Source organism: Dasypus novemcinctus, chromosome 6 (assembly GCF_030445035.2).
Source record: "Dasypus novemcinctus isolate mDasNov1 chromosome 6, mDasNov1.1.hap2, whole genome shotgun sequence".
Lineage (NCBI taxonomy): Eukaryota > Metazoa > Chordata > Mammalia > Cingulata > Dasypodidae > Dasypus > Dasypus novemcinctus.
Genome location: NC_080678.1, coordinates 26,456,262 through 26,470,076, shown reverse-complemented (window position 1 = coordinate 26,470,076; position 13,815 = coordinate 26,456,262). Strand labels below are relative to the sequence as shown.

The 13,815-nt window shown below is 38.5% G+C and overlaps 1 long non-coding RNA gene across 1 annotated transcript; it reads left to right on the top strand.

The window, feature by feature from the left end:
- Positions 1-3,654: 3,654 nt before the first annotated feature.
- Positions 3,655-7,337, top strand: LOC131278975 (uncharacterized). The gene is made up of 3 exons (XR_009186322.2): positions 3,655-3,773; positions 4,904-5,138; positions 7,041-7,337. It is a non-coding gene; the product is annotated as an uncharacterized lncRNA (long non-coding RNA).
- The last annotated feature ends 6,478 nt before the right edge of the window (positions 7,338-13,815 follow it).

Genomic DNA, 13,815 nt, shown 5'->3' with positions numbered 1-13,815 from the left:
TCAAATCCCAAGAAGCCTGGAAGTTGAGACACCTAAAAGGAATTTAAAACACCTACACGTTGGAGTCATTATTCTGACAATACTGAATAAAGAGGTACTTTCTCCAGCAGAGAGCAAATGCTCGTTTTCTAGGCTAAGGAAACAGTATACAAAGATATTTTATTTCATCCTACAGAATCTTGTAAAAGCAGAAAAGTGGTTTGCTTAGGCACTATTTCTTTTAAATCAAATGTGAAAAAACCTATCATCATCTTAAATTTCTCCTTAAATATTTGAGGCTATTTCAAGACCCAGCACAATGCCTTGCAGCTGACAATATTCTTGATTAAGTGCCAAATCTAAAACTCAGTGTTCAGGTCAAAGATTTTCTTTTTTCCTGTAAGTCTAAGAAAACCAATGAAGATGACAAGTACAATAGTCTGCGGGTGTGTTGGTGTGTGTGTGTCCCCCAGTGTCTGCTGTGGATGAGCTGGAGTTTTCTTCACAGCACTTCCACAACTATGATTAAAGAATATGTTAAGCAGCACTTCCACAACTATGATTAAAGAATATGTTAAGCAGCACTTCTATATCCTGACTGGCTTTGCCACTGGACTGGAAGCTCCATGGGAACTGAGGCCAAGATTGACTCATTAATTATTAGATCTGCCTGGGCTCACTGAAAAGCAGACACTTGTTAAATATTTGCTACGTGAATGAATGAGCAAGAGGGAAGACAGCTGGGAGAGCAGAGGGGAAGCCCATTTCAAAAAACCTTTTGAGGATATGACTAAAACATTAAATATATATCTCTATATCTTACACATGTTATATATAAAAATCATATCTGTTTTATAAAACCACCTTCATCCTGAGGAAAGAGAACAAGGGAAAGGTATGAGTTCAGAAAGAAGAGGCCATGGCTACATTGACTGAACATCACCCTGTGGCAACGATAGAGTTAGGTTTGTGAGGAGTTTATCAATACTTTCTACCCAGGAAAACTGGCCAAAACACTCGTGAAAATAGTTATAAAAAGAAACTAAAAGTTTGCAGATATTTCAACATCCCTAAAGCTGTCGGGAAATGGTATACACCTGGATGCAGCAGGAAACTATTGATCCTCTTAACAAAACTGTTTCAAACTATGATCTTTGGAACACCTGCATCAGAATCACTTTAGGTGCTTGTTAAAATCTAAAAACTTGGACCCACATATATCATCTATTGAATAATAATCTCTAGGGCTGGATATAAAAAGTGTTCTTTGCAAGACTCCCCATTTGATTCTTTCATACCCTAAACTTTGAGATCTATTGGCAAGTCAAGGAGACTGACATGCCATAATACCATGGCTTGAGGAAAACAGCCTTTTAAAATACTGTATTTTAAAATGTGCTATTACCTTTGATCAAAAAAAACAAACTGTTTTCTCAAATTCTTTGGTGTCTTTAAATTTAGGTGCTGGTTTGTTTTAACATCTCCTTTTTAAAATAAGATGGTTCCCATCTCTGGGATGACTGGAACTGGGAATGAAATGGGACAGTGCTGTGAGTGATGAAAGAGATAGATGGGGAACAAATCATGCAAAGCTGTCTTAAGGATACACGCTTTTTTATACTAACATCCATGGGCAGTGACTGCTGATTTTTAAACAGGGGCAAGGAGAAGTCCACTTCCAGCAATTGTGAACGCTTTCTGGGAAAAGGAAGGAGAACAGTTTGGGGAATGGGAGATAGCGGAAGACTGGAAACAGAAGGCCAGTTGGTAGGTTCCCGAAGAGCTGCAGGTGAGATGAGATGGTGGCTTTGAATCAGTGTATTGGTGGTGGGAAGGTAGATGTGCATAACTTGAAGAGAGATTTAAGAAGTAGAATTTACAACACTTAGTGTTTGTTTGGATATAGGAGAGGGAGAAGCAATAAAGGCAACTTCCAGGTTTTTGACTCAGGCAATCAGATAGATGGTGGTCATATTACTTAGATAGGAAAGCCTGGACGAAGAGAATCAGGTTCGTGTGTTTAAGGAGTTATGGAGAGACCACGCTAATTTAATTTTGGATATTTGGAGTTTTTAGGCAGTGACAAATATCCAAGTAGAGAAATCTGGTAAATAATTAGATATGTACATCTGGAACTCCAGAAGGAGATTTTGATCATGATCAGAAATATAACTTTAAGAGTTTCCAGAAAATGAGTGATGATTAAAGTCACAGCAATGGGTGTGATTAAAAACAATGAACATTGAGATGAGAAGTAGGTCTAAGACAGTAGACTGAAGTCGAGCACCATTTAAGGGATGAGCACAGGAAGGGGAGTACATAAAAAGGAATGAAGGAAACATCCGGAGAGGTAGAAGACAATTAGGAGAACAAGGGGAGAGAATATTTTTAGAAGGAAGGGATAATCCACAGCGGTAATGCTGTTGCAAGATAAAGTTAAGAATGGCTCTACTTAGAGGGATACAAACATACCTAAGTAAAGGAGAGACAAAGACTTCACATTGTGAAGGGCTAAAACTGCATAATAGAGGTGGTGCCAATGTGATAAAATACAGAGCACAATACAGTTAAAAGTTGCAAAGAATTTTTCCCCCCAGCAGAGCTAGGATCTGAGTTAGTTCTTGAAGAATGATGGGTGTCCAGATACCTGAAGGGAATTTTATGTTGAATGTTAAGTCCCAGTGTTTCAAAGACCCAATTTCTCCCTGTATGACTCCAGCACAATTCAATGAAATATCAATTTTATCATGGCCAGTGGTATGCATTGTCTTCTGATTTTTTTTTAAATGGCCCCCTTGTAGTTTTTAGTGTGCTCTCTGTTCTCTGTGTCCATTTGCTATGCGTTCTTCTGTCTGTATTTATTTTTATTTCCCCTCCCCCCTTGCAGCTTGCTTGCAGTCTGCTCTCTCTGTGTCCATTGCTGTGCTCTTCTGCATTTTTTTTTGCTTGTCTCACTTTTTGTTGTGTCACCTGGCTGAGTCAACTCTCTGCGGTGCTTGTGGGCTGGGTTTGTGGGTCAGGTGGCTCTCCACTATATGCTGGTGAACCTGTCTCCACAAGGATGCCCCGGGACGCGAACCCAGGGCCTCTCATATGGGATCAGATGGGAGCCCAACTGATTGAGCTACAGCCACTACCCAGCTTCTGATTTTTTAATGGATACTTATTATTTTTGAGGCTAGTCATTAATTTCATTTGGCTATATAGCTTTCCCTAATTTTAAGTACATTTGGCTATGGTCAATCTGTCCCTGACCTCTCTTCCCTCTTCCTGGTCCCATGATCCCATGGGTGAAATGGAAGACTTCTACTTATATCATATCTTAGATTATTTTGTGTGTTGATATAATTAGATTTTTCCCACTTTCAAATGACAGAGTGTTCCTCAAATCAATAATAACATATTATAAGTGGAACATATCTTTAAGGTAATCTAATCCCTCGTTTCATAGGGAGCAGAATTTAGGCCTAGAGAGGCAAAATAATTTCACCCAAGACCACATGATGATACAGCCATGTCAGCTGACTCTACTCTGGGGGCTCTACTTGTCTTTGAATAAATGCTGTTTCCTCACTATGTGCCACCTTGGGTTGTCCAGGCAACGAAACCTGGCCTTAGTGATGGGTTCAGATTATGAGCACATGGAACAATGAGGCTCAATTCAGAGATTTCATTTGAGCTACTGGGGAAGCTAGCTCTTTTCCACTGTGTTTAATACTGATCTGCCACAATAATCTTACCCCCGGAAGGGAAGCCTATGTCTGACAATGGAGCTAACACAGCAGAAGGCAAAGGTAAGGCAGAAAGAAATCAGTTCTTAGTGACAGGGCATGAGCCACTCATCAAGCCATACCTTAAAGAACCCTGCCTTTTATGGTGCTACTTCAATATGCCCCCAAATTTCCCTTTTTGCTTAAACAAGTTTAGGTTGATTTCAGTCAGGTGCAACTGAATGAGTTCTGATTAACACATCACTCGTACTTGCACTGCCCCTTAACCATGGAAGGCAGGATGACCCTGATGAAGGGGAGATATACTGGGTATAAGAAGTCTGAAGGCCGTAGGGGAATCACAAGCAATTTTTAATTTCAAGCCAAGCTTCCCACGCCTGTTCCCACTTCCTAAGAAAGCTCTCACTTAGCAGCTTGCACACTCAGCTCTGCCTCTTCTCCCTCAGCTCTGCTTCTTGTTGCTTCATTAGGAAGTCCTGGTGAAGAAGCTCAAGTCCTTCTGTTTCTTGAGGAAAACCATCATCAAACCTAGGAGCCCATGCTGTGAACAAGCTGCTATACAGAACTGTACAGAGGAGCTCCTGGAATCAGTTTACCATCTTGCCCCTGATTAGTCCAAAAAAGCTTTTGAAAACAAGAGTTGATTGCTCAATAAGAAAAGGCCCCCAGAGTTGGACATGGTTTCTCCATACCAGTCTTAGGTTTAAATTGAGATAACCAACCAACATAATGTATCTCCATACAAAGGGTAAAGACAAAGATATGATTTGGAGGTAGGAAAGGCAGGATTCTTGGGGTCAGAAAACCTGATTCTGGTCTGTTTTGCCACTCAGAAGCTGTATACGCTAGCTTTTTTGGACTATAGTTTCCTTTTTGATAGAATAAAGAAGCTGGATTATTTGTTTCTTTGGTGGCTACTTGTTTAATAATAATACATCAGAGTCATTGCATTTTAGGGTCAAATAATCCAGGGTTCTTACACTGTAATTGCCTTGCTCTATTATCTTGTGCCAGTACCCTAACTTCTCTGATCATGTTTCATAATCTATGAATTGGAGAAAATAAAGGTATTTATATTATTTAAGGTGTTTTAAGGATTAAATAAGATTATATACCTATAGAGTTCAGCTCATAGCATGTGTTAAACAAAATGGTAGTAAATATTATCCTTAACTTATAATTTTTATAAAAAGTCCCAACAGGTGTAATGAAAGCTAAAAACTCCTTTAAACCCAGGAGCCCTGTGGTTTTGATACTTCCAGCACTGATTTGAAAATGCAGCATCTAGGATGACTACACAGTGGGGCATCTCCATCTCCCTTGCTCCTTTTCCTGCTTAAACAAGTTGATGAACAAGTATATCACTAAATCTTTAAAACTTTTAAAAAGAAATATCACATGAAAATGAAAGAAGAGTTCTTCCCAGAGGTGAGCCCCTTCATTCCTTCGAGGTATGAGTTGGTAGAAAAAAGTGTTCTGCTTTCCCCGTCCCATCCAGAACCTGTCCCTTTGTCCCTCCCTGCATGAACTCTTCACAACTGCCTAAAAGGCAGCCGGAGGGAGGCGGAGCGAGTGGGGGGAGGGGAGGGGCCGTGTGCTCTCATATACCAGGTCTCAAAATCTCCCTGCTGATGCTGGAACAATATAGTACAAACTCCTTTTTCCACACAGGGCCCTCATCATAGCACCACAAGATTTGAGTCTCTGAGTTTTAAAAGAAATAAAGTATAGTCTTAGCACAACATTGTTTGAAAATGCAGACTTCTGCATTGGATGTCCTGATGGTTCTAGATGGTAATAAAATATTTCCTTTAAAACTTATTTTTTTGGAAGACAGGTATAAGAAATCCAAAGTTAGACATCTGAAAAGGATTACATCTTTTTTTTTACAACATCAATTTCCAACGAGCTTCTTGAAGAAATGTGGCAGAAACAATTGCTTTAGAGAACGGTGAAATTATACTTAACATAGCATGGAGAGTAAATCTCTTCTCTGCAGCACTTCACTTTTAATCAGTCTTAAGTAACAGTGAAGAGACATTTTTCAGGAACATAATTTATTATTCACACAAAAGAAGAAAAAAAAAGACTAGAAAAATTTACTGCATTTACATCTCTAACCCAAACATGAAACAGAAGGGAAACCAATTTTCTTATCATATAACATGGTGATTTATATGGGGGAAAGAATAATTTATATAACCCCTTGTAGGACATGAAAACATCCAAGAACCAACCATTCTCATAAAAAAAATACAGAAAGAGAAAAAAGCATAACATAAATACCTTTGATTTTAAAACCTTCCCTTTTTTTCTGCCTTGAAAAATTAAGACACTACCCTCATCCCAGTCACACTTAATGAGGACAGATTCTTGAAAGGGTTGCAGCCTCAATTTAAGCTGTAATGTTCCCTCCTGCTGGAAATGTTCTATATCAGACCCTATTTCCAGTGCATACTTTTTAAATTTAATTACTTCCTTTGCTCCCAAAAGAAATAATAATTCTGAAGCACAGTCCAAAAATGTTGAATGTATGTGGAATCCAGGCATGGGGCTAACATTTCCCCCAAAGTTTCCCTAGTTCATCTTGAATGTTTATTTCTCTGAAGATGTATGCTCCCTGCCCTGCCCCTTCCACCAAGGCCCAACTGAAATGGAGAGTGCATGTCTTAAAATTCATTAGTTCTGGAACATTCTAATCTAATTTCAGCTGTGAATGTTTTCCTCAGATGTTATCAGCCACATTCAGGGAGTCCCCAGTTAAAAACAAGTTATATTCCCCAGGTCCATGTGTCACTCATTGGCTCTCAGCTTATCCTTCCACAAAACTACAATGTTTTAACAGTGGTTGGTTGATTATAAGTTTCACAGTTGATTTCAGCAACATTATAGATTATATTTTTTTGTACGTTTTGAAGAAAAGTGTTTTCTGAAGTCTTAGGAATAAACCTGTTGCTTATCCTCTCAACCTCAGCCAGAACAAATTGGTCATTAGCAGAGTTAACTTGCTGCCCTGTATGTTACTTATATTTGTAAAACAAAATCTTAGCATTAAAAAGAACTCAATATCAAAGGTACACTGGATCTGAAGCCCTTGATAGTTGAGCAAGTTCAATCACAACTCAGGTAAAAATGAGTTTTGGTTACAACATTTTGTTTGCTATACAAGAGAAGTGATGTCCTAAAGGAAATTCAGCTTGGGTTATCGTTTTTCTTTTCACTATTGACATTCTCTAAATAGTAAGTGTAATCCTTTTATAAACATATGTGTGTAGGGGTCATGGTTGGAAGAAATCAGTGAAATATTTTTGTAAACTTTTGTTTCTGCAGGGGATGAGAGTGGTGGTGATTTGGGTCTTGCTCCTTACTGTACCCCCACATGTCAAGTGAATGCTCAGAAAATATCGGCGGATGGACCTTCAGAATGTAGTTAAACAGAGGAAAGGAGAGTGGTTATGAGACATCATTATAGTTGATTTTCAAATTAATAGATCAACCTATCAGCAAGGGTATACATATATATAATCATACATTGCTGTCCCCTCCCTCCATCCTAGGTCTAAATTTGTGATAAACTAAGAATTGGTAACAGTTGGAAACAATTTAGTTCTGATGTGCTAAACTTCAGATCTGATTGAATTATTCATTTTATGCATTTCACTGTCCATTTAAGTTGGGATAGAAGGATGAAGGAGCTTGCTGCTAGGTGCAGCTAGGTAACTGTAGAACTGAAGCTAGAGAATGCTCAGGTCCCTCTCTTGATGGGAATTCTTACATCTGCCATTTCAATAGGGAGGGAATGAAAAGCCAGGACGTCTTAGTCCTGTACTGGAGGAAATAAGACCAGTGCCCAAAAGGGATAACTGATAGATAAGGTGATAAGAGAAGTCTAAGTAAACATTCCCTTGCCCTCTCCTCCACAGACCTGAAGGAAGAGAAGCAAAGGGAAGGTTACAGTGTTCTGTAGGTAGCTTTAATTTTTATTCCTACACAACTAACCTGGTTTTGGAATGGGTGCGTGTTCTCAGTTTTCATGATCCAAGAGCATTTTACTTCTGGACTGACCCCATTAACATCAGAAATGTTTTGGAGAAAGCAATGGGATCTAAAAGTGTTAAGTGCAAATGATCTTTGCTACTTATGTCTAAAAGCTACCATTAATTGAGCCAAAACCTGCCAGGCCCGGTGCTAGATACTTAAATCAATTATTTCACTATAATTAATAACAACCTCTGAGGTAGGTACTATTGTTACTGCTATTTTGAAGATGAGAAAATCAAGTGACTTGCCCAAGCTGGAAGGTGTTTCAGGGCTTAAACTTAGCTCTACCTGCCTTTAAAGCACAGGCTCTTAAAATTTCACTGCTTCACACTGCTTCTTTAAAATCCCTGAGTAATGCAAACTACCCCTGTTTAGCTGTCAATTTTGGACTTCTAAAAACTAATCTATATTACATATTAGAATTAATTAATAAATTTAGCAAGATACTGGATATAAAAATCATTTTAATTTCCATTTAAACAAATAAAATATAAAATTAGATATTATTTATAGCATAAAAATAAATAGGAAGAAATTCAATGATACATAATGACTCCGATACTGAAAAAAACTTTAAACACTATGAGCCAATTAAAGAAAATCTAACCAAGTGGAAAGATACATCATTTTCATGGATTAAAAGATTCACTATTTAAATATCAGTTTCATTCAAACTGATCTATGTATTCATGCAGTCCCAATCAAAACTCCAGATGTATTTTTATGGAAATTGACAACCTGATTCCAAAATGTATGGGGAACTGAAAGAGCCCAGAATATCATGAACAAAGCAGTAAGTCTTTATTTTCAGATATCAAATTTATTATAAAGCTTCAGTAATTAAAAAAGTACAGCCCTGACACAGAAATACACAAATAAACCAATAGACTAGAATAGGAATCTAGGGACAGATCCACACTTATATGGTCACTTGATTTGTGACAAAGATGAAACTTTAGTAGTGAAAGAATGTTTTTTTCATTTAATGGGTCAATTGGGTATACAAAAGGAAAAAAATAAATCTGAGGCTTATTTTACATTATTTGCAAAAAATGCCCATGAAGATTGACTATATAAACAAAAAAGGTAAAAACAAATGGGAGGGATCAGATGTGGCTCAAGCAGTTGGGCAACTGCCTCCCACACAGGAGGTCCTGGGTTCAGTTCTCGATGAGCAGACAAGTGCAGACAATAAGCACAGGCAATGAGCAAAAATCAATGAGCAAACAGATGAGAGAGCCATCTTGGGGGAGAGGGGGGAAATGGGAGAGTATCATAATGACCTTTGAACAGGTAATCTCTTTAAAAATCAGACATAAACAGATTAAACAGATTACATTACATTTAAGAACTTCTGTTTATCAAGACACCAGTAAGAGAAAAATGACAGGAGAGACTATATTTTCAATGTATTTTCCCAACATAAAGAATATACGGGAGTAGGGTCAGAGTCCTGCTGTACCAGGCTGTTTCAGGTGCTTGCAGGGCAGGAAATGTCTGAAGGTCGATTTGGTGAGATAGTGACAGAAGAGATTCTTGCAAGAGGTAGAATTTTGGGTCTCTTACACAAAGATCAGAAGTTGGGGGCAGGACCCTTCCCCCTAGGGCTGGTGGCCCAGCTGTGGCGATTCCTGAAAACTTTGTTGTGCTGAGGTGTTCCCAAACACTGAGCAGGCTATTTTGGGGGCCTGCAGGGCAGGAGGTGTCTGGATGTCAATTTGGTGAGACAGTGACAGAAGAGATTCTTGCAAGAGGTGGAATTTTGGGTTTCTGACATGGAGGTCAGAAGTTGTGGGTGGGACCCTTCCCCCTAGGGCTGGCAGCCCGGCCGTGGCAATCCCTGAAATCTTTGTTGTGTTGTGGTGTTCCCAAACCCCGTGTTAACCAGATACATGGTTCCCAGGTCTGTATCCCCTAAACCTTGGTAGCCCACATTCCAGAGACTCACACACCTTGAGTCTGCAATATCACGGACTTCCCATTCCTGAATCCACCACTCCCTGAAGTCCATCTGAGGTCCTTGTTTACCCTAGCCCTCTGCATTTTTTGTTGTTTTTAATTTTTCTCCTTGAGCTTGCAGGAGTATACCCCCTGACTTGGGGAGCGTCTCGGAAGAAAGGAGAGGCAAATCTGCTGAGGAAGCCCAATTTACCTAAATGTCCTGGGATAGGAAACTTGGTCTGGGAGAAGGTGGAGTCAAAATCAATTAGACCTCCCCTAGCACACCTAAGAGGGAGGGACTGTAGTATGTGCTATCCAAGCTTCCAATAGCATATTTGGGGTTTCTGGTGAGGTGTAGGTGCTCTCACACTGGAAATAAAAAGTCATAGTCTTGAATCTCCTACTAGACCTCTCAGGCAGCTTTTCTGCTGCCCTGGGAGAGAGAAGTGAGAAAGGGAGAAAGGGGGAAGGTCAGATCCCTAAGTGTTTTATTTAACTGCAAAGAGGATTCCTAGCTTGAAACATTGGTTTTTGTTTTTTGTTTTTGTTGTTGTTGTTGTTGTTGTTGTCATGGTTGCTAATATTGCATTGTCTCCTGGTCTTTTCTCCCATTTTACCACCAAAGTCCTTTTTCATTTATTTAGTTTTTTTCTCTTTTCCATTTTCTTGCTTGTTTCTGCCCCCCCCCTTTTCTTTGCCCCCCCTTTTCCTCTTCTTTTTTTTTCTTTACTCTCTTTTTCTTCTTCTTAATTTTATTTTCTTTATATAATAGGTGCTACAGGGAGCACTTCACATTTGCTGTGTTTCCTCATCCTCCATTTCCTCTTTTCTGTGTGTATTGATTTTGGCCACCTACACTACCTCTTTCCCCTACATCTTTCTATCCTCCATCATCTACTGTTCCTCTTACATTCCACCGTCCTTTCTTTGGCCCCCAAATTGTCTGACTTTTTATTTCTAATACCTTTGTTCTGTTTTCTGTCTTTTATCCACTCTTGATATTGTTGTCTTTCTTTTCTCTTTCCCTCTCTCATGAAAACACTGGCCTTTTAATTCATATTATATTCCTCCCCATATTCAGTTGACTGTCTCATTATAAGTACTCTACATACTGCTATAAATCTACACAACTTACATGAGCCTAATATCCATTCTCCTAGATCTTACATTATTACTCTGTTAACATTTATTAACAATACTACTTTATACATTTTCTTTTCTTACTCATTTTGCTTTCCATGGCCCTAATATTTTCCTTCAAAGTGAAAATAGCCAGCAACAAGAAAATAGAGTAAGAAGAACAAAGTGACAAAGAGAAGACATAACACTTATGCATGAACAACTACTAATTAATCCCCAAGACTAGACAAAAAAGCTAATGAACTGATTAAACTTGTCAAGATGAAATGATGACCAGACAGCAACAAAAAGCTACAAACCAAACCAATAATCAAGAAAACATGGCTGAATCCAATGAACAGACTAAAAACCAGGAAGAGGAGTAGTACATTGGACAAATAATTAACAAAACATATTAGAGACCAACTTAATGAAGTAAAGGAAGAGATTAACAATATGAAGAAAACACTTGGAGAGAATACAGAAGAAATTGCAGACATATGCAAAAAGATCACAGAAATTATGGTGATGAACACCACAGTTCAAGAAATAAAAAAATACATTCTCAGCAATTAGCAGCAGATTAGAAGAGGCAGAGGAGAGAATTAGTGATGTGGAAGACAGTATATCTGAAATCAAACAGATAGTAGAACTGATCGATAAGGGATAGAAAAAATCCAGCTGGGACTTAGGGACCAGAATGAAAATGCAAAATGCACAAACATATGTATTATAGGTATCCCAGAAGGAGAAGAGAAGGGAAAGGGGACAGAAAGGGCGTTGGAGGAAATAATGGCTGAAAACTTCCCAAATCTACTGAGAGAGATGGATGTACATGTCCAGGAAGCACAACAGACCCCAAACAGCATAAATCCCAATGAGCTGACCCCAAGACATATACTTGTCAAATTATCCAATGCTCAAGACAAAGAGAAAATTCTAAAAGCAGCAAGAGAAAAGAGAACCATCACATACAAGGGAGGCTCCATAAGATTAAGTGCTGATTTCTCATCTGAAACCATGGAGGCAAGGAGGCAGTGGTATGATATAGTCAAGGTACTAAAAGAAAAAAATTTCAAACCAAGAATACTCTACTCAGCTAAGCTAGCATTCAAAAATGATGGTGAGTTCAAAATATTCACAGATTAACAGAAATTAAGAGTAAGCCCACAATAACCCTGCCCTTCAAGAAATACTAAAGGAAGTTCTGCAGGCAGAAAGAAAAAAACAGGAGAGGCAGAGATGGAGGAGAGTGTAAGAACAACAAAAAAGACAAAAAGAGAAGGAAAAAAACAAAAAATATGACAAACACAAGTCCAAACAAAATATGGCTAACATAAATAATTCCTTGAAGTTAATAACACTGAATGTCAATGGATTAAACTCACCTGTCAAAAGATTTAGACTGGAAGATTGGATAAGGAAATATGACCTATCTATATGCTGTCTGCAAGAAACACATCTTAGACCCAGGGATTCAAGGAGGTTGAAAATGAATGGCTGGAAAACAATCTTACAAGCAAACAATAACCAAAAAAAGGCAGGAGTAGCTATATTACTATCAGACAAAATAGACTTTAAATGCAAAACAATTGTGAGAGACAAACATGGATACTACATATTAGTGAAAGGGATAATCTTTCAATAAGAACGAACAAACAAAAATATTTATGCTCCTAACAAGGATGCCTCCAAATACATGAGGCAAACACTGGAGAAACTAAGTGAAAGAATAGATGCCTCTAAAATTATAGTGGGGGACTTTAATACACCACTATCAACTTTGGTAGAACATCGCAAAAGAGAATCAATAAAGAAACAAAAACGTTGAACAGTGTATTAGAGGAGCTGGACCTAATAGACATATACAGATCATTACACCCAAATGCAGCAGGATATACATTTTTCTCAAGGGCACATGGATCATTCTCTGAGATAGGCCATATGCTAGACCACAAAGAAGGGCTCAATGAATTCAGAAAGATCAAAATCATACAAAAAAATATCTCTGACCACAGTGTAGTGAAGCTGGAAATCTGCAAGGGTCAGAGGCTGATTTTACACCAAGATATGGAAATTAAACAGCATACTCTTAGAAAAACAGTGGGTCGGTCAAAGAGGAAATCTCAAAAGAAATTAATAACTACCTTGAAACTAATGAAAATGACAACACAACATATGAAAACTTATGGGATGCAGCAAAAGCAGTACTGAGAGGGAAATTTATAGCCATAAATTCATACATCAAAAAGAAGAAAGAGCAAAAATTGAAGAACTAACTGCACATTTGGAGGAATTAGTAAAAAAACAACAAAGTAACCCCAAAGGAAAAAGAAAGAAAGAAATAACAAAGATAAGAGCAGAACTAAATGAAATAGAAAATAAGAAAGCACTTGAAAAGATAAACAAAGCCAAGAGCTGGTTCTTTAAGAAGATCAATAAAATTGACAAACCCTTAGCTAGACTAACAAAGAAAAAAGAGAGAAGATATAAATACTTAAAATAAGAAGTGAGAAAGGAGATATCACCATGGACCCCGCAGAAATAAAGACTATCATAAGAGGATACTTTGAAAAACTATATTCCAACAAAAATGACAATTCAGAGGAAATGGACAAATTCCTAGAAACACACAAGCAGCCTCTATTGATGAAAGAAGAAATTGACAATGTCAACAAACCAATCACAAGTAAAGAGAGAGAATCAGTCATTAAAAACCTCCCAACTAGGAAGAGATGAGATGTGGAGGCATTTTCGGGACTTGGAGTTGTCCTGGGTGGTGCTGCAGGGACAATTGCCGGACATTGTATGTCCTCCCATGGCCCACTGGATGGAACGTGGGAGAGTGTGGGCTATGGTGTAGCCCACAGGCCATGGGGTGCAGCGATGCCCAGAGATGTACTCACCAAATGCAATGGATGTGTCATGATGATGGAGGAGAGTGGTACTGTGGGGGAAGTGGCGGGGTGGGGGCAGTGGGGGTGAATGGGGACCTCATATTTTT